General features: G+C 43.8%; 1 pseudogene across 1 annotated transcript; it reads right to left on the bottom strand.

Moving 5' to 3' along the window:
• Window positions 1-5,620: 5,620 nt before the first annotated feature.
• Window positions 5,621-8,552, bottom strand: LOC310648241 (homeobox protein Hox-B9-like; annotated as a pseudogene). The gene is made up of 2 exons: window positions 7,843-8,552; window positions 5,621-5,856 (listed from the first exon to the last, which is right to left on the bottom strand). The product of its transcript is annotated as a homeobox protein Hox-B9-like (transcript).
• Between the last annotated feature and the right edge of the window lie 6,830 nt (window positions 8,553-15,382).

Below are 15,382 nucleotides of genomic sequence, written 5' to 3'. Positions count from 1 at the left end.
CAACATCTCTACCCCCACCCACTCACTCCTGACCCTGCAAAAGCATACTTCAAACCACAAGGTGCTTTTGCTAACTCAACAAACCCACCTCCCCTCATATGACCACATGAAAGTAAATTCTAGGAGTCCTTTAGTTCCATCAGCACCAATTTCAGGAAGTTGGAACTTTCTGTATCCTCCCTGCTCCAAAAGATGCCAGTACTAATCCTCAAATATGTTGCCCTACTGTATAAGCCTGTTTCTCCAGTCATTCCTTCCCATCCTAAAATACACAGATGTCATTTCTATAATATGATGAAATTACTAATTTTTGCAACCTGTGACCCATGATCTAACTTTTTGTACTGGGAATCATGGAAAGGACCAAACACTCCACCTTGTCTTCTTTCCATCTGTCCCCACCATCACATAGTCATATTTGGTTGACATCTCAAAAATGGAAGCAAAAGAATTCCAGTTCAGAAAACAAGGAGCCCTCTCAAAATAAATCATTTTGAAATCTTGTACATCTTTTCTTTCAGTCAAAATCCTGAGATAGATCCCTTGAAAGAATAATTCATACTATGGTACCTGTTTAACTGGGAGGGAGGGCGAACGAAACAAAAATGATAAGGCTTAAAAATTATGTTTTAAATGTAAGAAAAAGTCTGTTTCATTTGTTTAAAAGCTATCTTTTTCTCCAACCCTTCTCCCCTCATTAAAGGAATAGTATTTCCTTGAAATGCTTGAAACAAGTGCTTAAAAATAAAGTTGAGGAGGTTGTGATGATGCAACTTATTATCATATATGGTGGACTTGTAAAAAAGTTAAAGCTTTTTGGATTAAAATTTGGTGGAATATGCAGAAGATATTTAAGAAAAAGATATGGTTTTCTCCACAGTTATTTCTGTTGGGTATTATTACAGATTGTACTGTTATAGATATTAAATTGATGTTAAATTTAATTACGGCAGCAAGACTCTTGGTAGCACAATATTGGAAGAAGGAGGAACTGCCTACTATAGAAGAGTGGACTTTAAAAGTTTCAAACCTGGCGGAAATGGCAAAGATTTCAGCAGATTTGAAAGAATACTCGCAACAGAGATATATTTTGGAATGGAGAAGATGGATCAATTATATTCAGAATAAATATAGGACTAGAAAGTTTCATTTAGTATATGAATAAGTATTAGTATTATATGATGTATTATTAACTAGTTATTATTTAGTTATTTAGTTATGTTAAGAGGAGTTAAAGTGGGATAGAATCTAAAGTGTCTTTTCTTAGTTGGTTAGCATATTTTAGCTTAAGTTGGTCAAAGTTTATACCCTGTATTCAGCTCTGGGAAGTCAGGGGGGGAGGGGAAGGGGGGGAAAGTGGGGGGAGGGGGAGGGAGCGAGTTTATGTTTTTAAAAATGTATTTTAAAACTTTTCAATTAAAAAAAATAAAGTTGAGGTTTTATTTCTATGTTTTCTTTTCATGTCTGCTGAGTGGAAGAAATGCTTTTTCCTTCTCTAATATTTTCCCAGATTTATAGCGGGCAATCTTTGGGATCTTTACTGAGAACTCAGCCCCACTGTTTCCTTAATAACTAAGCTGTAAACTTTCCAAGGTTTACCTGTGAATTGCAGTGTTACACCATTGAACTTAATAGGTTTTATCTCTGAATTGCTTCATAAACTTTCTCAAAACTGATTTCCCACTACTACTATGTATTTACAATCAGGCCTCAAATATATAGGATTTGTTGGCATTTTAAAAAAGTTCTACCTGACTGGCATCTTGGAACACATTTGTTAATCTGCAAATGCTTACCTACCAAGATGCTCCTAGTGTTGTCCTCCCTCCCTCTCTCTCTCTCTCTCTCTCTCTCTCTCTCTCTCTCTCTCTCTCTCTCTCTCTCTCTCTCTCTGTGTGTGTGTGTGTGTGTGTGTGTGTGTGTGTGTAAGGGAGAGAGGGAGAGGAGCCAGAATCAAGATAAGATAGCTGAGTTGTTTTGGAAGTTAACATTTTAACCAAAGTGCAGGGCAATTTAGTGTTTGATATCCTATGAAGAATCAGCCATCAGCATTAAATCATTGGTCTACTGTACTTGGGGCCTGTGATAAAAGGCAAATGTTTCTTTTATAGGCTAGTGGGGAGAGGAAAAAAACAGGAAAGTGAGAATATAATTTCCAAATACCCAGCAGAGAGAAGATTCATCAGAAAATCTTTCCCCAAAAGACATTACTTGGTAAATTATAAATTCTTATTGTTTTATACCTCTGTGAGTGGATTGTTTTTAAAAAGGGGGGGGGGTGTTCCTATTAATGAGCACAAAGTACATCAGGTTAAAAGATTGCAGCTTTTATCTATTTTAGACGTGCTGAACGTTGCCTGGAATTGCAGTAGAAAGGGGATGGTGGGACTCTCCATTTTTTTTCTTACTACACACAGTCTCTCCCTCTTTCTCCTTGAAGTTCAATTTTGTAACATAGAAAAACTCTGGTGTTGTTTAATCAATTTGTACAATATTGACTCTTTGCAACATTTTTTTCTTGTACATTTTTTAAAAATAAAACGTCTTTATTAAAATGGCTTCTATTTCTAGGTTTTAATCTGTTTTTTCACACCCTATTCTCTTTTTTAGTCTCTTCTTTTTGTAGGGTTCCTATGTGAGCTGAAAGTCCTTTTGAGGCATAATACTTGTTTCAGGTACACACAGATAAACATATGTATACACACAAAAACACACAAACAATATATGTGTATATGTGTGTGCACACATGCATGTATACATATAGATACACACATGTATATTCTTTTTTTAAAAAAAGAGTGGTTGGTGTTGGATTTACTTGGACCTAATTTTATTTTGAAAGTACCACATTAGAGGTAAATTTGCCTCTGTTTCATTCTGAAGGGTCCCTGTCCTTTTCTAATCTAATCACAAACACAAGAGCTGGAATTTATGTTCCCAGGGAATTCCTTCACGTTCTTCAAAAGCTGGACAAGTACACTGTAGAATGAACGGTAACAGGTGCTCACTCTACTGCCGACCATCTGATCGACAAGCTCAGTGTCCTAACCCACTGAGCCAGCGCATCCCTATATACTGTATAATGACCTACAACAATTCCCATCAACGTATACCCAAATCTGTGTGGGCTGGACAACAACATGTCATCTCCTAAAATTTGCAAGCTATCTTTCTAGCTAAATAAATTCTACATTCTGAAAATGGCAGTATAAATATCAAATCCTTCTGACATCACAAAACTAGTAGAGGGGACATTGCTCAGATTGTATCACCATGCAGTTAAAGGATTGTTTGCTTACAATCACTGGGGGGGGGAGGCAGAAACACACAAAAACACAGACACTTAATCATACTCTCGGTTGCAAGTTCAGCATTAAATTGTTCCCACAAAGCCCTGTTAAGACAAGTGGGAGTCGTGCAGGAACAATTATATAAACTGCCCTTCTTTGGCTGGGGTATGTGTAGGAGATCTCGTGTGACAAGTTTTCATCCTTCCTTCTTTGCTTGCCTTGTAATGGACCTAATATTTATACCTTCTGAGAAGAAATGCTCCAGAAAGATTGCCATGATTAGTCCTATATTTTATACTGGGGGATTTATTCACAATGGTTTTGAGCAACAAAAGTCAAGGTGAAGTCAAGGTGTTGTAGACTCAAGAGGGAAAGACACTGCAGTCCGGTTATTTGTACCATGGAGTGATAGCACCATCTAATGCTCATTCAAAATAAGACGCCTGTAAAAATTATAGATGGCCAATAAGCAAAGATGGGTGGGTTAAGGAGATTGGCTGTGATGGATCCCCGCTCTTGCGATGGAGGAGTGTATAAAATTTCTTCTACTGTAACTGGATAGTAAACATCATTTCCTTCTCACAAGTCTTGGTTAGTTATACTGCACTGCTTTTCATCTGGTTGTTTTCAGGGCAATAAAAGACAGAGACAGGGATTCTGCTATTGAAAAACCTCCATTGTTTCAAAGCCCAAGACTAAACAATTGAAGTATTCTGCTCTGGTAGGGAAAGCTTGTTTGTAAATAGATTAAACAGAGCACAGAAAAAGCTTTCCAAAACCAGACTTCTGGCCAGGACTTGAAGTTTGTGTCTACATTTGGTGGTGATGGGGGTGTTGGTGGGGGGCAAGGAAGGGGGTTGTTGCTGAGAGTTTATGATCCAGGATGCTGGCAACCTGAAAGTGATAAATGCTAGACAAAGACTGAAGCAATCCAGAACACAGGGTTTTCACACAAACCACAAGAAGTGCTTTCTCTCTCTCTCTCTCTCTCTCTCTCTCACACACACACACACACACACACATTTCATTTTTTCCCTCTTGCTTTTTGATTTTTAAATGTTCATTATTTCTGGGTGAAACAGACAGAAATGCATCTCTGTTTCCTCCTCCTCCTCTTCCCCCACCGTTGAAAGACATTCTGTTAATTTAGGAGCTTCTGAAAGTTTCCCACTGCTGTTTGGTTTACAGCTGCTTAGTTCCTTAAACTTCAGAAATTTATACCCTATAAAGTTTTATGGCGGTCATATTCTTTTATTGCAGCCTCATGCAGTTTTCTTCTCTCTTTTATGACACGCTACTCTCCTACTTCTACTTCAGTAAAATCCAACATCCAGCAATAATTTATTCTTTTAGAATATATATTCATGTGTGCATGTACACACACATATACATGTCTGTCAGTCTGAATGAATGAAGATAATTTGAGTTTTTTTAAAAGACTTGATTACCTTTCAATGATAATTATACAATTATGTGGATTTTGGACATAAGTAAAAATGGAAACAGCAATTTATGATTTTCCTTGAGTAGGATATAAAGGAATCCAGGTGAGTTTGGCAAAATCCAGAAATGTTATTCTATTAATCTGTTACTTTGGGGGTAAAATTACAAGAGTATTTACTGGGCGTTGGAAAATTCTTAGTATAACTTACTTCCTTCCTAAGCTGGAGAATTCTGGATCATCATCCTTCAGGGCTGTGGAAAAGAACCTCCCTGTTTGTACACCTCTGTGCTGTGCCATGTAAACATTCACTCACACATATTCCCTCATTCATACATGCATCCATGCATCCATCTCTACAGTTGTTGTTCCTGGATCAATCCAATTCCGGCCTCCTGGAAAAATGTGTTTTTCTTGGCTTAATATCATCCAAAGCAATCCTCCAATGACTGCTCTTCCAATGCTTTGCATTACAATTCTCCTCATTCCCATATATTCTGGGGAGGGAGGGACTTGAAGTCCACATTATTTGGAAGGCTTCAGATTAGGATAGGGCAAATAAACAAAAGGAAGTAGCTAGTTTAAAGACTATTGCCTGTCAACAATTATTTTTCAATGCATAACATTCCACCCCACCCCCCTTAATGTCCCATGCTGGAGTGATCAGTAAATATATTTAAGAAATGGGAAGGACTTCAAATGGAAAAAAAAGCAGCTACAGTCATTCTGAATCCCTTGCATGCCAACCAGGAGGTGTCTTTCTGGCTTGGCTTGCTTTTGTTTTCTCTCAAGCACAGCTGAGAAGGAAGTCATTGCCCATCAAAAACCATCTAAGTTTTGAGAGGGATGAAAATTGGGATAGAACAAAGAAAGGGAGAAGAAGAGAGCTTCACTCTTTGCCCTGTTCCTTATTCGTTTTCTTCATTTTCATCCTGCGATTCTGAAACCAGATTTTGACTTGTCTTTCACTCAGGTTGAGATGCCTGGCCAGTTCATGTCTACGGTCCCTGGTGAGGTACATGTTGAACAGAAATTCCTTCTCCAGTTCCAGGGTGTGGTACTTTGTATAGGGACATCGTTTCTTCCTGGAGGAGCAAGCATGCAACCAGTTGGCTGCCAGATTACCTGGGTGGGAAAAAACCAGGGTCACTGAGGAATTGACATAAAATCCTCTGAGGTTCTCCAAATCACTTTGGACCAACTTTTGAACTACTTGAAGACAAATTCATGTTCAGTGGAGACCAACCAAGTCTTACCTGTAATGTTGGAAAAATAGTTGTACAAAATATGCCTGCTGTATATCAAAACAGTCATGTTTGACATGCAAATAGGCAAATAGTACTTTAGAAAGGGGGAAAAAAGAAAACCACACCGAGGAATTTATTCAGAGCTGGAAGAATATATTTATTTACACATAAGGGAAGGAAGGAACTTCATTCAAATGTTTTAAATGAATTCATTTATGTATATGGCACATGGGTAGGTAAGCAATCCACATGCATCATCTTTTAAACACTGGCATTAAGGCATATTTTCCATCACTCACATACAGTAGAAATTCCTTTTCCTTTCCCTTTCTGCTTCAAGGGAGAAACTAATTGCCTGTATGTTGTCCAGAATACCTGTGTTTTTATCGTGATCCTCCTAACCCCTAATCAAATGGGGACTGTGTGTTGATTGGATTCAGGTGAATGCCTTTCTATCAATAAACAAGTTTAGGGAGGAGCTGAACTGCAGCGAGGTGAAAGCCCAGCTTCAATCTGAGGCAAATGGGGTCCTTTTTGCTTTTTCGCCACTTCTGCCTTATTGCCACATCCACCGGACAGACTTTTCCAGCTGCATTGCACAGGATGCTGGTCGGCAGCTTGGATCTCGGGGAACCAAGAAATTTCTCGGGCAAGGGTTTCCCCCCCTCTTCATTCCGGGGCCGGCGAGAAGGTAGGCAGGGGAGGGAATAGAGGGGCAGATAAGCTTTTATCTTTAATCTTCCCATTCTTTTCAAATATTCCCTTAGGTCTGATCTGGATTTTCTGCCAATATTGCGGCACAAACCCTGCTTTCTCGCTCCCGTCCACTCCCAAGGGCAGGGATACTATCAAGATCGAGACACTGGCACAAATGTCAGCGAAATTTGAAAAACTCAAATCAATCATCGCCATCACCATTGTCATCGACGCCCCCTCCCCTACAAATAAAACCCCTAAACCAAAACAAAAAACTTGGAAAGTCATCTTGTGGATGAACTAGCACCCGGATTTTAAACTATCAGGTAATCCACACACATCATTGGAAACATCCCCGGCACTGGGCAAAGGGCAGGGAGAAAGAAGCCGATCTCCCTCACCTTGCATTATAGGTAAGAAACAAAAGAGGATTCGCATTAAATTTTGTCGCATCTCCCTTCCTGACCCGCCTCACCCCAAGTCTTTTTCACGATGTTCTTCCTCGAAGGTGACTGTGTATTGGGGAAGGGGAGGGAGATAATAGTCACCAAATTGCAGAAGGGACACGAGGTTAAGTTTAAGAGTTTGACAATCTGATCCTCTAAGCAAATTTAAAACAAACAACCTTAATTAAGCTTGTTTCTCTTTATTCTTTTTTGGGAAGGGAGAAGGAGAGGCATTGGCTCTGAAATATTCGTACCCATGCCTGAATCCCCCTTCTTAGTTGTCAATGAGATCTTCTTTCCATACTATATTCATTCTTCCAGCCGATTCCTCCCGCAGTCTCTCTCCAAACATGCACACAGATACACACGCCGAGGCTCACTCAACCCCTTTCCCAATCTATTATCTTTGTCTCCCCCCCACCGCCAATTTCATATACAATCGAAGCCCGCGGAGTAACTTTTCCTTCCTCAAGCCACCGGCTGCGTCCCTTCCAACCCTCACTGTTCAATTTCCATTCCTATTTCACTGAAGTTTTCCAACAATACACTAAGTCGAGCAAACCACCCACTCCAGAACCCCCAATTCTAGATTAACACCAGTGGCTTAGATGGGGGAAGAGGCAGATTTCTCTTTTATTTTTTTTAAAGCTGCCCGTTGTGCCTTTTATGACACCCCCTCTTAGGTTTTTATGATGTTTACTTCCTCACTTTTTATAACTTAGTTTGATCTGGCCTGCTTTTGTCCTCGCTTCCTTCACAAACTTTATTGTCCTCGAAGCTGGGACTTTTGACTGAAAGCGATCCCTTCCCTTCCAGCAGAAGGGTCTAAGTGGTACTCCTGTGTCCCCTGTTTACGGATCTCCCCGGGGTGTCCCAGCAGCGGTTCTGTTTTAACTGGTCCCTGCCCGGCTATGCTTTGTTTTGGTCACTGGGTCCAGCCAGCTTCGTACAAACCTATTCTCTGAGGTAGGGTTGTTTTGGTGCTGGAGGTAGGGATGGTAGACCGAAGGAAGAGTAGCAGTAGTGTGTGGCGGCAGAGGCGTCCAGGAAGCGCTGAAAACAGAAGGTTTGGGCTGAAAACTACAGGAGGGGAACTCGAGGATTTCAGTATGGGTAGTTTGCCTGGAGTTTGAGTATTGTCCGGGAGATAATTTGGCGGCGGGAGAGTTTTCGTTGTCAGGGCTTATAATGGAGTCGACATAGTAATTGTTAAGAGTTCCAGAAATTGACATTCTTGGACATCCTACAAGCACCGCGGTTCAATGAACGAACGAACGAGTAAGAGAACAAGAAATAAAAATAAGGAGATCTCTAGTTAAACTGCTCTACAGATATTAGAGTATCTGGAGCGGGGAGAGCTGGTTGAAAAAAAAAAGAAAACCAACCACCAAAGCAACCAGTCGCTTAACCCCCTTTCCTCCTCCAGCATCAACTTCCCAGCCAAGAAAAAAGAAGACTACAGTCGGGACTGCCGGGTTGGGAGCTTCCAGCGAAATGATTGGGCAAACTTTTTTCGTGAGGTTGATAAAACGTCAGGGCAAGCCTAAATTAATCCTGCCCCCCCGGAGGGGGGGGGGCGCCCGGGCTGTCAACCACTCTTCCCATTCCGCATTAAGGATGGGTTGCGTTCTGTCGATGCCAGGTTGCCAAACGTTGAGACTTAAGAAAGCGAAACGTAGAGTACAAACGGGGATGGGAGGGGGCGCCGGGGTGGGTGGATGCTGCCGCGATGTCGGTGCGGGAGGGGAATTGATTCCCCCCCTCCAGAAACATGAAAGATAAATGTTGAGTTTTGTCCTCTCTTTGCCTTCTCTAAGACTCTTAGAGATTTCTCCCTCCCCCACCCCCACCCCCGTCTCACCCCCAAATCTATAAACGGCCATGCTACACTATTTCACTCTCCTTCATTATGTCAAGGCTACTTATCTCAGCCGGGAAAATGCGATGTGAATTGTGCTTTTTTCTAAAGTTTTCTCTAAGAGGGTGGGAGATGAATACCTCTTTAGTTACAGTTCAAGGCCTCTGGATGCACGTAGACGAGAGATGCTTTTCACATGGTTGTTGTTGCTATGGTTCGTCGCACAGTCAACCAGATGTTCATTATTATCACTATCATTACGTATTATTGAAAGCTAGGTTGTAGATGGTGAGGAACCTCTTGGAAAAGCTTTTAGTATCTGAAGATTTTTCCTTTTGCCCCCTCCGTTAAGCATCCTTTCTTTGAAGTACATTTTCTTCTTACAGAGTGGAAATGGTCATAATGAATATATCGACCATGGTGTGTGTAAGAGTGTGGATTGTAAAGACCCTAGTTTGTTTGGTAGTAAAGTAGATCTGAGCTGGCTTAGGAAATATGTCATCTGCCAGAAAATGGGAAGATAGATTTGTGGATGGATAGAGTGACATTCCAAGGAAGAACAGAAGGGTTTTTTTCTGGCAGAAATTAAAATACATTAATTAAAAGAAGTCACAGAGGGCCATGTGACTACAATTCTGAGAATAATCAGAGTAGAAGTCTGATCCTTACAAATCCTGGGACCCCATTTGAGAATAAACCTATTGGGAAAGAAAGGAGTGGGGAAGGATGAGACAAGAAATAGTGGTCATCTGAACTAGTTGGTGACTGATACATTCAAATGCTGTACTAACAAGATTTCCTCTTGAAATAATATAATAATATATGGAAAACCAGTCTGCACCCCATTCTTATCCAACTTATACTCTTCTTTTGTGGTATCAAAGGAAGGGAGAGGTGGATAGTTGGAAGAAGGAAAGACTGTCTTGCACACTTTATAGTCCGACCTCAGGCACTGTATTTCGCACTAAGTACTAGCAGGCTAAATTGAGATTATTTTCAAGTAAATGTCTACAGGGTTGCAACTGTGATCGTGTCCAATCAAATGTAAAATATTTTTCCCCTAATACTTTAAATCATTAAATTCAGGTAGTTCTTCCTTTTCTCACTGAAATCAATGGGGATTTAGTAACAATAAAAACCTGTGCACATCTCACTGAGTTCACTGGGATTATTTAAGGATTGCAGTCTGAAGAATGCTTAAATTTGGGTGGATCGAGCCCTTCAAAAAGAAATTTAGCAGTTGGTATATAAAAATGACATATTAGCATTTGCAGAAGAATTCTGTTCCAGAGTTATTTTGCAGAATAATCAGGTTCAGCTTGGTTTGGGCTAATAAATTTGGTTAAGTTTTTCCTAGACTCAAGGAACAATCACTATCTAATGCTTCTTTTGCTTCCATGGGAAACTTAGCCAAAAGACAGGCGGGGGAGCCCTCAAAATGTTTCCTTTAAAATAATCTCTTGTTTAAAATATGGTCAGTATGCGAAAGTTTTCTGAACATGCTCTGTGGAGATCATCCTATCATGTGTACAGTGCCTGATTTCCTCAATTTAAATAATGATAATCCTAAGGTTGGAGGATGAGTTAGTTTTTTTCTGAACATAAACCTCACAACAATTAAAATAGAACATAAAATAAATGCTATAGCATGGCATTTTTTATTTTAAAAAAATCATATTTGGAAGCATCCTCTTACATTTCGGGCATTCAAAAGTATATATGGACTGTTTGAAGGTATTAAGGAAACACAAGCTTTCTCATTGGCTGGAATTTACATCAGAAATGGATTAACAAGCATTTTTGGAAGTGGTTAGAGAGGGTTTTTTTGAAGAAAAAAAGTTATGAAATTTACTGAACATTAATTGAAAGGAAACACCTGTTCAGTGTTTTTTTTGTAAGACATGTTTCCACATTTTACCTGTAATGAATATATTGTTGGGAAATCCTCAGGCACTTCCTATAAATAATTATGAGGCATGTCAGCAGCCGAGTAAATACAGGTGAAACTCGAAAAATTAGAATATCACGCAAAAGTTCATTTATTTCAGTAATGCAACTTAAAAGGGGAAAGTAATATATGAGATAGACTCATTACATGCAAAGCAAGATAGTTCAAGCTGTGATTTGTCATAATTGTGATGATTATGGCGTACAGCTCATGGAAACCCCAAATCCACAATCTCAGAAAATTAGAATATTGTGAAAAGGTGCAATATTCTAGGCTCAAAGTGTCCCACTCTAATCAGCTAATTAAGCCATAACACCTGCAAAGGCTTCCTGAGCCTTTAAATGGTCTCTCAGTCTGGTTCAGTAGGAATCACAATCATGGGGAAGACTGCTGACCTGACAGTTGTGCAGAAAACCATCGTTGACACCCTCCATAAGGAGGGAAAGCCTCAAAAGGTAATTGCAAAAGAAGTTGGATGTTCCCAAAGTGCTGTATCAAAGCACATTAATAGAAAGTTATGTGGAAGGGAAAAATGTGGAAGAAAAAGGTGCACAAGCAGCAGGGATGACCGCAGCCTGGAGAGGATTGTTAGGAAAAGGCCATTCAAAAGTGTTGGGGACTTTCACAAGGAGTGGACTGAGGCTGGAGTCAGTGCATCAAGAGCCACCACACACAGACGGATCCTGGACATGGGCTTCAAATGTTGTATTCCTCTTGTCAAGCTGCTCCTGAACAACAAACAACGTCAGAAGCAAGCGTCTTACCTAGGCTAAAGAAAAACAGACCTGGTCTGTTGCTCAGTGGTCCAAAGTCCTCTTTTCTGATGAGAGCAACTTTTGCATCTCATTTGGAAACCAAGGACCCAGAGTCTGGAGGAAGAATGGAGAGGTACACGTTGCAAGATGCTTGAAGTCCAGTGTGAAGTTTCCACAGTCTGTGTTGATTTGGGGAGCCATGTCATGTGCTGGTGTTGGTCCACTGTGCTTCATTAAGTCCAGGGTCAACGCAGACATCTACCAGGAGATTTGGGAGCACTTCATGCTTCCTTCCGCAGACGAGCTTTATGGGGATGCTGACTTCATTTTCCAGCAGGACCTGGCACCTGCCCACACTGCCAAAAGCACCAAAACCTGGTAGATGATTCAGTGGGTCGAAAAATTAATCTTAAAGGATATGAACCGCACACCATTCTAGTTAGCAGAGAACTTGGACATCTGTTAGGTATGTTCCCTGGATTCAGCACCTTACTGTATATGTTTACACAGACATTGTAGAGCTCCAGATAGTGGTCGACTTCTATGTGGCATTACTGCACTGTGTGCCTGTGCAAGGGCAAGACAGTGATTTCGTCACAATGACCTATGACCATCCACATTATGTACCGGTCAGCAAACATCACATCGATACCATTACCATAGAAATCAAAACTGATCAGGACAAAAATGTGCATTTTTATCACGGGAAGGTGATTGTCAAGCTTCATTTTAGGCCTCGGAAAAGTGAAGGATGGTTGTGATCAAGGAGCATGGGAACCCTCAAGACTACGTGGCTTACTACAGGGCACAAGCTGGTGGCGGCCTTCCAGACTTCCGAGGAGCCCCCATTATGTACAGGACAGGTTTAGGGGGTCTGTTCCATGGGCTTTTTTGAAAAGCAATGCCTTTTTGAGGCTAGGATTAGAAATCATTAAGCTGCATGTGAAATCTGCTGCCAAAAACATTGCCAGAGATGTTGTGGGGCATCTTGTATCCCGTGTTGTTGAGAGGGGGCAGGATGGATCAGGGATGATCATAGCCAGGAAGAATTACGCATTGGGCCCGCCTGTTCCATTTAAAAAGAGAAGACTTGTGAAAAAGTCCCGCCATACCAAGAGGAGATACCTGTTCTGAACCAGCCCTCTTCTCGCAACCCCTATTCAAAAAGAAGAGTCTGGAGAGCGTCCAAGGCTAAAAGGCTACTGCCAAGATTTAATTACGCAGTTAACAAAAACACTAGAGCTTGTCTTCTCAAGCGGAAAAGTTGCTTTCAGCAACCAGCCCCTCCCCAAACACTCCTTTTATAGAGAGCTCAGGGCGTGGTCTCCCTGTGCCTCCTCCCGAGGAGTCTCACAGCCTTTCTTTGTTTGTTCCTGCTCGACTGCCTCCTGCATCGGGCGTCCTTGAACAGGGCCAGCTGTGGGTCATCTTCCTCCGCACTCTCGGGCTCACGCAGCTGAGAAGAGGTCCCCGGCTGAGGACTCTGCAAAGCCTCCAAATCATCATCAGCCGGTTCGTTTCCCTCCTCCCCCACATCTGAGTCCTCCGATACATCGGAGCCGGCTGTCGGACCCACAGGCTGGCCCTGAGTCACAACACTATCCCGCACCGCAGGGCCCTTCCCCCGGGTCTGCCGATCCGGATGCGGTCGGGATGGGAACTGTTCGTGAAAAGCAGTCACCAACGCAGGGGCATGAACGGCGGTCGCGTCTTCCCATGTGAAGTCCTCCGGCCCGTACCCTTTCCACTCGATCAGGTACTGGAAGCGACCTTTCAGCCAGCGGGAATCCCTGATGCTGGCGACCTCGTACTCGGGGGTGCTGTCGCCATCACGAGGTCCTGATGGGGGAGGTTCCGCTTGGCGAAGTGGACAAGCCGGTTGTTCGGGGACCAACAAGGACCGATGGAAGACGGGGTGCACGCGCAGGGAACGTGGCAGAGTTAAACGATAGGCGACCGGGTTGATGACGGCCTCGACTGGGAACGGTCCAAGGTAACGGTGGTCCAGCTTCCTCGCCGGCCGAGTGGATGGTAGGTTCCTGGTGGACAGCCAGACCCGATCCCCCACCGATAATGGAGGCGTATCCCTTCTCGACCGATCGGCGAACCTCTTGTAGTCGGCCTTGGCCTTCTCCAGCTGCCGTCGCACCAACCGATGGATCGCCTGTAACTCCGCCATGAATTCGTTCGCTGCCGGCTCCGGTGAGTCCACGGGAGAAAGGGGGAAAAACCGGGGGCGATAACCCACGTTGGCCAAGAACGGTGTCATCTGCGTGGAGGTGTGCTGCGAGTTGTTAAAGGCAAACTCGGCTATGGCCAAATAGTCCACCCAATTGTCCTGCTGCAGGTTAACGTAGCAGCGCAGATACTGCTCTAAGATGCCGATGACCTTCTCGGTACCCCCGTCGGTCTGAGGATGATGCGCGGACGAGAGGCAAACCTTAATGTCCAACGCCCGCATCAACTCCTGCCAGAAGCGGGCTGTAAACTGGGCCCCCCTATCGGAGACGACTCTATCGGGAAGGCCGTGCAGCCGGAACACCTGTTGGATGAACATGCGACTAGTGGCGCGAGCTGACGGTAAGCCGCGACAGGGGATGAAGTGCGCCATCTTGGTCAACATGTCCACCACCACAAACACTGTCGTGAAGCCGGAGGATGGGGGTAGATCCGTCAGAAAGTCCATGGACACAGCCCCCCAGGGTCTCTTGGGCGTTGGCAAAGGCTGCAGTAAACCAGGCGGGGCCCCTGTCGCTGACTTGGCCTGCCTGCATGGGACGCAGGAGGTGACATAAGACTGGACATCGTGTCGGACTCGGGGCCACCAGAATGTACGGGAGACCAGGTTCAGAGTCTTGAACAGGCCAAAATGCCCCGCAGCCGGGTTATCATGACATTGGCTGAGGACGAGTCCCCTGAGTGGCCCTCCTGGAACATAGAGCCGGTCACGATAATACAGGAGTCCATCCGTGACCGACCAAGGCGAATCTGGCCCCACCTCTTCCTTCCGCTGAGCCACCCACGCCTCCTGCTGCTGCGCCTCCCGGATCCGAGCCCGTATATCCACCGGCTCCCGCACCGCAGCAAAAGACTCGACGGGGATCACTGTCCTGGGCGGAAGCTTGTCTTCCACTCGGGTGTACTCGGGCTTCCTGGACAGAGCATCCGCTCTCTGGTTGTGCCCGCTTGGTATGTACCGCACCCGGAAGTCAAACCTCGCAAAGAAGAGGGACCACCGGATCTGGCGTTGGTTCAAATTCCGAGCGGTCTGCAGGCTTTCCAGATTCTTGTGGTCCGTCCGGACCTCGATTTGATGCCGCGCCCCCTCCAGATGATGCCTCCAAGCCTCGAACGCCGCCTTGATGGCCAGCAGCTCCTTCTCCCAGATGGTATAGTTGCGCTCCGAGGGATTCAATTTCCGAGAGTGATACGCGCAAGGGAAAAGGGTACCGTTGGGCGTCGCTGCCTGGAGTAACACGGCCCCAATGGCAATGTCGGAGGCGTCCGCCTCCACGACAAACGGCCGTTGCGGGTCAGGATGCTTCAAGATGGGCTCCTTCATGAAGGCGTCCTTCAAAGCTTGGAACGCCTGTTGTTCGGGGGCGTTTCACTGGAACCGAGTCTTCTTCTGCAGGAGCCGGGTGAGGGGGGCTGTCAAGGCAGCAAAGCCAGGGATGAATGTCCGATAGTAGTTGGCAAAT

This window comes from Vipera ursinii, assembly GCF_947247035.1.
Source record: "Vipera ursinii genome assembly, chromosome: W".
Taxonomy (NCBI): domain Eukaryota; kingdom Metazoa; phylum Chordata; class Lepidosauria; order Squamata; family Viperidae; genus Vipera; species Vipera ursinii.
Note: the sequence above shows the minus strand (reverse complement) of the source record. Positions and strands in the feature narration are given on the sequence as shown.